We start from the raw sequence: 12,444 nt of genomic DNA, 5'->3' as shown, positions 1-12,444 counted from the left end.
TTAGTAGCGCATGTTTTATTTTGCCCTCAACATGTTTCTGCAGGGCAGGGACGGCTCGCCTGCTGAAATAAAAGCGGCTGGGCACGTTGTATTGGGGGACTGCCAATGCCATTAAGTCCCGGAAGGTGTCAGTGTCCACCAGCCTGAATGACAGCATTTCAACTGCCAGAAGTTTGGCAATGCCAGCATTCAGAGACTGCTCGGGGATGGTTTGCCGAGTAAGGGCGCCTTTTATCCCATGCCTGTGCTACCGATGGCTGTGATGGATGGGAACGTGCTGCTATGGGTGTAATCTGACAGGGTCTCCGGACAACAGTGGCAGAGGTTCTTCCTTGGCGATCCTGTGAGGAAGCCGAACCAGCAGTGTGTGAGCTGGAGGAAGAGGGCCCAACACGAACTGAAGAGGTGGTAGGTGGTGCTGTACGTTGGCCTACGTCTTCAGGGTGTCTCTGCAACTCCAACTCGTGCTTGGTGCGCACATGTTTCCACATATTTGTGGTATTGAGGTTGCTGACATTTCTCCCTCTTTTGACTCTCTGATGACACAGCTTGCATTTGACAAAGCAAATGTCATCTGCAACTGTGTCAAAAAAGGACCACGCACTGCAACTCTTGTGAGCGCCCGGTTTGCCTTTGGAAGGAGGAATGCTCCTAACGGGTGCCGAAGTGGAGGGTACAGGCAACCAAGTCTTCCCCCTCCCTCTGCCTCCTGTTTTGGCCGGTAGGGGAATCTCTTCCTCCGAGCTGCTCCCACCACCTTCCTGTTGCTCACGCCATGATGGGTCAAGGACCTCATCATCTTCCCTCCCCTCTTCAAACAGCTGCTTCTCCGGGGTTGTCTCGCCAGCACCGTACGCACCAGAAAGTGGCAACTGAGTCTCGTCATCATCTGATGCGTACTGAGGTGTGCTGACCATAGGCACTGGCCCACTCGCCTCTTCAGATTCAGAGGGACAAAGAAGTTGCGCATCACTGCATACTCCCTCTTCTTCACATTCAGGAATGCTGCTTGGCTGGCCCCCTCTTTCCAAGCCAACAGATTCCGAGAACAGAAGTAGAGACTGTGATGGCTCCTGTCCATGTCTCTCTGACTGCCTGGGCACTTTGGCAGGTGGTGAAGAGACAGATGGTTGCTCTTCGGTGCTCTGACCCTGAGAGGATGCGGAAGTAATTGAAGTCGATGCGTTAGCTGCCATCCATCCGACAACGGCTTCAATTTGTTCCTCCCGCAGCAGTGGGGTACGTTGAGGTCCTACAAAGCTGCGCATAAAGGACTGTTGCCTGCTAAAACTGGGGGATGCTGATCCACTGGTGCCCGCAGCAGGCCCAGAATCCCCACGTCCTCTACCTGTAGAATCCCCACGTCCTCTCCCTGCAGAATCCCCACGTCCTCTCCCTGCTGAAACTCCACGCCCCGCGCCTTACTCCCTGCCTTCTTCATCTTGCAAGACTGCTTAAGATAGGCAAAAAAGTACAAAGGGGGGCCTTAGTGTGCTTATTCCTGAACAGCTGGTTACAGGTACAAGAAACACTAATTTTATGAAGTGTGTGTGTGTGTGGACTAGAGTTTAATAGGAGCTGATGTGGCCTACACAAGTTCAAAATGTAGTGTTTGGTGAACTTTTTTTGTGGTTTCTTTGTTGGAAACAAACTCAAAGTATGTGAACAAAGAATTGAAACTGATAGTATCACCAACTTTTTGGAGCTATTACAATGCAGGCAGGTAACCTACAATGCAAAAGATGAGGCTCCAAAAAAATTGGGTAATACTAATCTGGCTGCGCCGGCAGGGCACAAGCCAGAAAAAAAGGCTCCTCTATCTACTCCTATATAGTGTTTGCAACCAACCAATGTTGATGGATACGGATGGATGCACACTAATAGGAGAAGAAAAAATGAGCTGCACTCAAAGACAAATATGTGTGAGGCAGTGACGCACGTTGAGCGTCCTACAACCAGACGTAGCTGCAGGACACTCTACTCAGCGTGAGCTGCACTCACACACAGTCAGAGGCCTCTCAGACAGCCGTCAACAGTGCAGCTAAGTGGGCACTGGCACTGACAGGCTGCAGAAAGGCTCCGCTGTGTACTCCTTTATAGTGTTTGCAACCACCGTAGATGGAGACGGATGGATGCACACTAATAGAAGAAAAAATGAGCTGCACTCAAATAAAAATATGTGTGAGGCACTGACGCACGCTGAGCGTCCTACAGCCAGACGTAGCTGCAGGACACACTACTCAGCGTGAGCTGCACTCACACACAGTCAGAGACCTCTCAGACAGCCGTGAACAGTGCAGCAAAGTGGACACTAGCACTGAAAGGCTGCAGAAAGGCTCCGCTGTCTACTACTAGTGTTTGCAACCAACGTATATGGATACGGATGGAAGCACACTAGATTGAAATTATGTAAAAAATGCAGCTCAAAAAATAAAAGATGTATGAGGCAGCAGTGATCACACTGGGTGGCCTACAGCCTGACGTGGCTGCAGGACCCACTCCACAGCGTGAGCTGCACTCACACAGCCCTTGCAGACAGCTGTGAACACTGCTGCTAGGGCAAAGAAGGCTACAGTGGTGGTTTATGTAGCCTGGGTAAAGCACTAGATGTTTGGTGGAATCGCTATTTCTAACTGTCCCTCACAGTCTTCTACAGCAGCCTGTCCCTAACTGAATTCACAGCAGAGTGACCAGAAATGGCGGCTGCGGTGGCTTTTATAGTGCATCATGACATCATTTCGGCAGCCAATCACACCCATGCCAATAGTTAACATGCCTACATGCCTAACAGGATGTGCCCACACTTCGGAGGATTCCCATTGGCTTAATCAAAGCAAGCAGGCTCATAGCATGATGGGAACTTCCTATTCCGATTCCGATTCCGGAATCCGATATGACAAAAGTATCGGAACTAAGTATCGGAATTCCGATACCGCTAATATCGGCCGATACCCGATACTTGCGGTATCGGAATGCTCAACACTATTTATAACCAGACCCCCCCCCAAAAAAAAAAAAAACATTTAACTTGTAACTAGCTCAAAAAAATAAAGTAAATCTATTGAGCATTTGATCAAGTGTAGAGTAAGATCACACTGTACCCAAAGAGTAAAGTTTATAACCGTTAATGGGCAGACACAAATTTCACAATAAATAACCAAATCCCCAACAATTTATACACTGGAAAACTTTATGGGAAAGCTATAAGCTATTATTTCACATTATTTCTGGTCCTTAAACCTGGGTAAAATATATTACTACTGTAGCCAAATATGAATTCACTTGTTAATGCGTGAGGCAGGTACAGGGTGGTAGCATTTGCATTAGCGCACCCTGTCCCCCCCATCACATACACATACTTTCCATAGCTCTGCATACCTGTGGCTTCTTCACCTGCACCGTCATGGCCCTCTGTACGTTTCTGGAGGCTTCCTCGGTCCGGTTTTTCACAACACGAGCCACAGTCCAAATCAACTTGCAAATTAACAACTTTACTGATCCTTGTACACAGCATATCTATATTTGCTCCAACATCAGCAAAAGGTTTCACATCATGCAACTCTTCCTCTGTCCCTGCCCTTTTCTCTGTGTCACTAAGCTTGCTTCCGGAACGAACCATACCGTTCGGTTCTCCAGCATCCTCCATGTGTAGGCTTACTCCATTTGGGGACTCCCTTGACTGTTTCGCCCCAGTCCTGACAGCATCAGCCCATGCAATAAGCTGCCACATGTTGAGTGACCTGCCCATAATGCTTAGTCTTCCTTAGCAACTGTTGCTGCTGCTTCTACTTATGATGATGACCTGGCCACAAATATCAGATGGCTGGGCCTTAACGCTTGCAAACATTGTGCGGCACGGTGTTGCCCAGAGCTAGTTAGCTCAAGTGAGCTGAGTGGGTGCCCTGGCCCCAACTGAGACCTATCAGGAAGTCTTTCCTGACTTATACACCGACTTATACACTATCTTAACTATTCACATGCTAACCCTCTTATTCTTACTATAGTATATACACTATGTGGAATTCCTATCTAATAGTATGTAGGCTAAACTGCACCATCTAGTGGCCAAACTACACTGTCCTTAGACAACTATGAACATACAATATGATATTATAAAACATTAGCACTATATACATTGCAGCATTTCCAAGACCTAAAACAAGAATATATACAATAATATGTACAGCATTAATACTTAACTGGGACGTGCTTGGGGCCTTGTAACCCCTTACAACTGTAGCTATCAGCAACCTCTGATACATTGAGAATCTCTATACACAGAGAAGTGGACAATTGCATAATATTCTGATCATTAAATCTAGCCATAATATATTTCTATACCATCAATGCAATTTTTATTGTATCTAGATGATGCCAGTAATGTATTGATGATCCCTAAAGTCACAACTATGGGTTTGTTCCTACAGCTAGTTATTGCTGTTGATGTATATGCTGCTGTGGCCAGACACTGCTATTGATATGTCTCATCTTATGAGAAACTTAATGTAATATTGTATTAAACCATCAGTAATAATGTAGCTATCATATTAATAGCATCTTTTAATAGAAGACTGCTGCTGTCCACCATTAGTCAGGAAGCTAGAAGCCATATAACCATATAAAGTGTATAATTTTGGGCAGAGTGCTATTTAAAATTTCAAAGAACCCTCCTCGGTATGTTTCACCTTTACAGGCTTCATCAAGGTGCTGAGGCTAATAATGTAATAATAATTGGCATGTGCTAGTAGCAAAAGGGGTGCGAAAAGTGGGGAATTGGCACAAAAGGGCATGACTGTGGACATATTGTGCTGGCGGAATACTTTGTACTTTGCAAATGGACTAAATGTTGGAAAATTTGACTGAACATCATGGGGAAACATTCTGCTCACTCGCAGATTCTGCTCTCTCTCTCAGCTGTGTCACAGGATCTGCGCTCTTTCATGTTCCCCGCTGGCATCTCTTCTGCAGGTTTTGGTCACTATTTTTTCACATTTACCTCCATTTAGGGGTCTCCGTGGTAAACTCTGCCTCTCAGCTCTTTCAGGCTGGGCATGCAGGCAAAGGGTCATTTGTGCAACTCTGGCATCTCCTGGTCTCACTCACTATCAGGACCTATGTAGGAAGCTTGAAGCGGACAACGGAGCTGTGGGATCATTACCTTTAAAGGGAATCTGTCACCCCATTTTCAGCCTATGAGATGCGGCCACCACCATCAGGGGCTTATCTACGGCATTCTGTAATGCTGTAGATAAGCCCCCGATGTAATCTGAAAGATAAGAAAAACGAGTTAGATTATACTCACCAGGGGGCAAGGGCGGGTGCGGTGGGTGTCGCGGTCCGGTCCGGCGCCTTCCATCTTCATACGATGATGTCCTCCTCCTTGCTTCATGCTGTGCTCCTGCGCAAGCGTACTTTATCTGCCCTGTTAAGGGCAGAGTAAAGTACCACAGTGCGCAGGTGCCGGGAAAGGTCAGAGAGGCCCAGCGCCTGCGCACTGCATACTTTACTCTGCCCTCAACGGGGCAGATAAAGAACGCCTGTGCAGGAGCGCAGCATGAAGCAAGGAGGAGGACGGCATCGTATGAAGATGGGAGGCGCCGGACCTGAACGCGACACCCATCTGACCGGACGCCCGAGTGAGTATAATATAACTTGTTTTTCTTCTTTTTCAGGTTACATCAGGGGCTTATCTACAGCATTACAGAATGCTGTAGATAAGCCCCTGATGGTGGTGGCCACATCTTATAGGCCAAAAATGGGGTGAAAGATTTCCTTTAAATGGTCAACATCCCAGTACTCCAGGCACGATCTACCCAGAGTAGGAAATGGAAGGAAGTCGGAGATCAGCGCCACAAAGTCGTGCACTTTTACAGCTCATTTTGGCTGGGTGTACGATGGGGGGAGACAGGAACTGCAGGAGACAGGAACAGCAGATGATGAATTTTAGAAGGAAATTAATTTTACCTAATGATTTGATAACCAGGGCGATTGCCGAGATTATTGTCTCAGCTCATCGATTATATCTGTATTATGCAGATATATTTCTGCTGAATTTGTCTTTATTTGCCATTTCCTGAATTATCCAAAATATTAATGCAGTGTGATGCGGGATTAGCTGGCATGTCACTCATGAGTAAGCCGTGCCCTTATCTGGCGTTGATGCCTACTGGCAAACACAACAACAATAATACATATTTGTGCAGAAATAATGAGCAGTCTGTGCTTCTGCCTCCCCTTAATGTTCATGAAGCAGGAAAGCAGATGAGATACTTGGATGTCTGCATGTAAACAGAGCATCGAAAATAACATCTGTCCTGGCCGGTCTGAGGGGCCGAACGCCACAGCTACGGGAAATCTGCCACTCAAGAACATATCAGAAAAGTGACACTACATCAAGAAGAATGTCTATTATCTATCTTTTATCTATCTATTTTTTGACTTATCTATCTATCTATCTATCTCTATCTATCTCTCTATTTATCTATCTATCCATCCCATATCTATCTATCTATCTATCTATCTATCCCATATCTATCTACAGTGGGGCAAAAAAGTATTTAGTCAGTCAGCAATAGTGCAAGTTCCACCACTTAAAAAGATGAGAGGTGTCTGTAATTTACATCATAGGTAGACCTCAACTATGGGAGACAAACTGAGAAAAAAAAATCCAGAAAATCACATTGTCTGTTTTTTTTTCATTTTATTTGCATATTATGGTGGAAAATAAGTATTTGGTCAGAAACAAAATTTCATCTCAATACTTTGTGATATATCCTTTGTTGGCAATGACAGAGGTCAAACGTTTTCTGTAAGTCTTCACAAGGTTGCCACACACTGTTGGTATGTTGGCCCATTCGTCCATGCAGATCTCCTCTAGAGCAGTGATGTTTTTGGCTTTTCGCTTGGCAACACGGACTTTCAACTCCCTCCAAAGGTTTTCTATAGGGTTGAGATCTGGAGACTGGCTAGGCCACTCCAGGACCTTGAAATGCTTCTTACGAAGCCACTCCTTCGTTGCCCTGGCGGTGTGCTTTGGATCATTGTCATGTTGAAAGACTCACCCACGTTTCATATTCAATGCCCTTGCTGATGGAAGGAGGTTTGCACTCAAAATCTCACGATACATGACCCCATTCATTCTTTCATGTACCCGGATCAGTCGTCCTGGCCCCTTTGCAGAGAAACAGCCCCAAAGCATGATGTTTCCACCACCATGCTTTACAGTAGGTATGGTGTTTGATGGATGCAACTCAGTATTCTTTTTTCTCCAAACACGACAAGTTGTGTTTCTACCAAACAGTTCCAGTTTGGTTTCATCAGACCATAGGACATTCTCCCAAAACTCCTCTGGATCATCCAAATGCTCTCTAGCAAACTTCAGACGGGCCCGGACATGTACAGGCTTAAGCAGTGGGACACGTCTGGCACTGCAGGATCTGAGTCCATGGTGGCGTAGTGTGTTACTTATGGTAGGCCTTGTTACATTGGTCCCAGCTCTCTGCAGTTCATTCACTAGGTCCCCCCGCGTGGTTCTGGGATTTTTGCTCACCGCTCTTGTGATCATTCTGACCCCACGGGGTGGGATTTTGCGTGGAGCACCAGATCGAGGGAGATTATCAGTGGTCTTGTATGTCTTCCATTTTCTAATTATTGCTCCCACAGTTGATTTCTTCACTCCAAGCTGGTTGGCTATTGCAGATTCAGTCTTCCCAGCCTGGTGCAGGGCTACAATTTTGTTTCTGGTGTCCTTTGACAGCTCTTTGGTCTTCACCATAGTGGAGTTTGGAGTCAGACTGTTTGAGGGTGTGCACAGGTGTCTTTTTATACTGATAACAAGTTTAAACAGGTGCCATTACTACAGGTAATGAGTGGAGGAAAGAGGAGACTCTTAAAGAAGAAGTTACAGGTCTGTGAGAGCCAGAAATCTTGATTGCTTGTTTCTGACCAAATACTTATTTTCCACCATAGTATGCAAATAAAATGAAAAAAAAACAGACAATGTGATTTTCTGGATTTTTTTTTCTCAGTTTGTCTCCCATAGTTGAGGTCTACCTATGATGTAAATTACAGACGCCTCTCATCTTTTTAAGTGGTGGAACTTGCACTATTGCTGACTGACTAAATACTTTTTTGCCCCACTGTATCTATCTATCTCTCTATTATCTATCTATCTATCTCTCTATTATCTATCTATCCATCATCTATCATGTATCTATCTATTATCTATCTATGTTTTGACTATTATCTATCTATCTATCATCTATCTATCTTTTTATCTATCATCTATTATCGATCTATTATCTATCATCTATTATCGATCTATTACCTATTATCTATCTATTTATCTATCATCTATTATTGATCTATTATCTATCTGTTATCTATAATCTGTCTTTTATCTATTTATTATCTATCATCTATCTATTCTCTATCTAGATATCATCTATATATCTATCATCTATTTATCATCTATCTATCTATCTATCTATCATGTACATATCTATTATCTATCTATTTTCTATTATCTATCTATTATCTATTGTCTACCTTATCTACAATCTGTCTTTTATCTATCTATTATCTCTCATCTATCTATTCTCTATCTAGCTATCTATCATCTAAATATATGTTATCTATCTATCTATCCCATATCTATCTATCTATCTATCTATCATCTATATATCTATTATCTGTCTATCATCTACATATCTATCTATTTATCATCTATATATCTATTATCTATCTATCATCTATCTGTTATCTATCTATCTGTCTATTATCTATCTATCTATCTTCTATATATCTATTATCTATCTATCATCTATCTGTTATCTATCTATCTGTCTATTATCTATCTATCTATCTATCATCTACATATCTATCTATTATCTATCTATTATCTATCTGTCATATATTAACTTTCTATCTATAATATAAGAAAAGAAAACGAAAAGCAGCACCGGCAGTGTTCCTGGGTGCCGTGCCTCCAAGGCAATCACCAGGCAAAAAATGAAGGCAGCACACCAGTTCAGGGTGAAAAACTGTGGATATTTAATTGCCCAAAATGGCGACATTTCGGCTCAGGATTGCTACTTAGCGAAATGGCGCTTGTTGGGCGGGGGGAGACATCCTGCGGCAGTTAACCTGTCCCCACCTGTGGACGCTGCACTAGTCTCGATACACTTCTAAACATCAGGTAAAAAACCACTGCATTTATTGGTTTATGCACATGCACTTTACTTACAACCTATCTCTCTGTGCATCTCCAGATGTACCCTAATTAACAAACCCTTCTGCTATACTTTAGGTCTCTATCAATCAATTTGGGCAACGTGCAATATTGCTTTTTTGCAAAACTTAGTAGCAGCAAACAATAGCAGTTTAATGTCATTTACGAAGGCATGTTGATCCCTGTATGGAAAAACCTTTGTATTTGCATATAATTTAAAGAGTTGTTTATGATTTTTTCATGTAATTTCCACCTATTCCGCTCTGCCGTAGCCTATCCCCCTCTTTTGGAGGCCTTTTGCCCTGTCATTTTAATTTTCTACAATTTTTTAATAATATTTAATAAAGAATAATGTTTTTAATACATTTTCTGTTATCCTCACTTCTTTCCTACAAGGTACATGTGGAATATTTTGAGCTAAGTATTGAAGTGACCCTGCCAAAAAAGAAAGGACTATGAGATTAACATCAATTATGGGTGTCAGGTACAAGCATTCCTACATGAACAGTTTCCTGGAAAGGGGATTGGTCGTCTCGTGGGCCAGTTGAATGGCCACCAAGGTCTCCCGATCTGACCCCCTTAGACTTTTATCTTTGGGGTCATCTGAAGGTAATTGTCTATGCTGTGAAGATACGAGATGTGCAGCATCTGAAACAAAGGATATTGGAAGCCTGTGCTAGTATTTCTTCTGTGGTGTTGCTATCAGTGTGTGAAGAGTGGGAGAAGAGGATTGCATTGACAATCCAACACAATGGGCAACACTTTGAACACATTTCATTAGTGGTCATAAATTTGTAAATAGCTCCTGAAAGAATAAAATTATGATAAAACCAAGCACACCATTGTTCTTCTTGTGAAATTCTCAATAGGTTTGATGTGTTACATGACCCTCTTCCCATTGAAAAAAACAAAGTTGGAACCAAACTGACCGGCTTCAAAATGTCCGCCATGGTCACCACCCATCTTGAAAAGTTTCCCCCTCCCATATACTAATGTGCCACAAACAGGAAGTTGATATCACCAACCATTCCCAATTTATTTAGGTGTATCCATATAAATGGCCCACAATGTATTATCTAGCTATCTATTATATATTATCTATTAACTATTATCTATTTATAGTGCTGTGTAAATTAATTGGGACAAAGCATTTTTTAAGTAAAATCGTAAGTTGGTTACAAGTCAGTGATTCAAACCAGTTATAACTGCTTTGAGCAGGTGTGAGTGGCTGTTGAAAGCAGTTAAAACTGGTTTGAATCACAGACTGGTAACCAACTTACGATTTTACTTAAAAAAAAATGCTTTGTCCCAATTAATTGGCACAGCACTGTATCTAAAAAAAAGGAATGTTTTGTATATTGCTGTCAAAAATAACAAATCTGGGACAGAAACTTTATGGATCCCAATAAATTATCTTGGCATATTTGGCTCTTCTATGAAAATCCAACTGACAGTATTACTATTTAGCAGGATCCATTAGATCATCATGACCGTCATGTCTCCTTTAAAAGCAGAATCCATGATTTATCAATGGCACCAGTGATGGGCGTCCACAGCCATAATTGCTTCTATACATTTCCCACCATCTTAACTCTCAAAAATAAAAAATCTTTCCGTTATGCTCCGTTCTTCAGTGTCTTCCATGAAAAATATCTTCAGAATGCAGAACGCTGGCGTAAGATGCATTACTATTTAACCGTCATTAACAAACATGTAAAAAAACTTCTGCTGAATTAAAGTTGTGTTTGAAATCTTAAAAGAAGAAAAAATAAATTAATTGTGCCTCATTAGTCGCCTCACATACAGGACATCTTTTGTGTCGCCACCAATGTCCTGCTGTTTAAAATGAAGGAAACAGAAGAGATAATTTTTACACCCACCCAGAGCTGTGAAAGAAGTGTCCCTTACAATGCGGAGAGAACATGAGGAGCATGATGCCTGGAGTGGTCAATTACCCGTCACCTGCCAACATCCCCTCCCACTCCCAATAGCAAACGACAGACCACATTTCTCTTGGATGTTAAAGGTCACAGCAGCAACCAATTTATTAATATATTTTCACTCAAAGACACTTGGTGGGGTCCTCGAAATTCTAAAGTTGTAAGGTCTGGTGACTTACCCCCGGGCATTGCCCCTTCCCCCCCCCCGCTTTTACTCCTGGCCATGTTTTCTGTTAGCTCAGGCGCACCGTGAGTCCCGGGGAAGAGGTTGTCTCCACCGTTACCGGTATAACCGAATCATAACCACGTGACCCCAACATTCCATCGCCGGGTGTCACCCATTTCCACGTTAATGTGACCCCGACATTCCATCGCCGGGTGTCACCTACAGTTGGGGCCAAAAGTATTGACACCCCTGCAATTCTGTCAAATAATACTCAGTTTCTTCCTGAAAGTGATTGCAAACACAAATTCTTTGTTATTATTATCTTCATTTAATTTGTCTTAAATGAAAAAACACAAAAAGAATTGTCCTAAAGCCAAATTGGATATAATTCCACACCAAACATAAAAAAGAGGGTGGACAAAAGTATTGGCACTGTTTGAAAAATCATGTGATGCTTCTCTAATTTGTGTAATTAACAGCACCTGTAACTTACCTGTGGCACCTAACAGGTGTTGGCAATAACTAAATCACACTTGCAGCCAGCTGACATGGATTAAAGTTGACTCAACCTCTGTCCTGTGTCCTTGTGTGTACCACATTGACCATGGAGAAAAGAAAGAAGACCAAAGAACTGCCTGAGGACTTAAGAAACCAAATTGTGAGGAAGCATTAGCAATCTCAAGGCTACAAGTCCATCTCCAAAGACCTGAATGTTCCTGTGTCAACCGTGCGCAGTGTCATCAAGAAGTTTAAAGCCCATGGCACTGTGGCTAACCTCCCTAGATGTGGACGGAAAAGAAAAATTGACAAGAGATTTCAACGGAAGATTGTGCGGATGTTGGATAAAGAACCTCGACTAACATCCAAACAAGTTCAAGCTGCCCTGCATTCCGAGGGTACAACAGTGTCAACCCATACTATCCGTCGGCGTCTGAATGAAAAGGGACTGTATGGTAGGAGACCCAGGAAGACCCCACTTCTTACCCCGAGACATAAAAAAGCCAGGCTGGAGTTTGCCAAAACTTATCTGAAAAAGACTAAAACATTTTGGAAGAATGTTCTCTGGTCAGATGAGACAAAAGTAGAGCTTTTTGGGCAAAGGCATCAAC

The 12,444-nt window shown here is 42.8% G+C and overlaps 1 long non-coding RNA gene across 1 annotated transcript in view; it reads left to right on the top strand.

Annotated features, from left to right (window-relative positions):
• Window positions 1-10,063, top strand: part of LOC141092220 (uncharacterized) — a 38,795-nt gene extending 28,732 nt beyond the window's left edge. The window contains exon 3 of the long non-coding RNA XR_012232712.1: window positions 9,626-10,063. This is a non-coding gene — a long non-coding RNA (uncharacterized lncRNA). The remainder of the gene's footprint in view (window positions 1-9,625) is intronic.
• The last annotated feature ends 2,381 nt before the right edge of the window (window positions 10,064-12,444 follow it).

The sequence above is a fragment of the Dendrobates tinctorius genome, unplaced genomic scaffold (assembly GCF_039654945.1).
Source record: "Dendrobates tinctorius isolate UK_male_01 unplaced genomic scaffold, ASM3965494v1 ptg000058l, whole genome shotgun sequence".
Taxonomy (NCBI): Eukaryota; Metazoa; Chordata; class Amphibia; order Anura; family Dendrobatidae; genus Dendrobates; species Dendrobates tinctorius.
The sequence above is the reverse complement of the archived record's forward strand: the minus strand, read 5'-3'. Positions and strand labels throughout refer to the sequence as shown.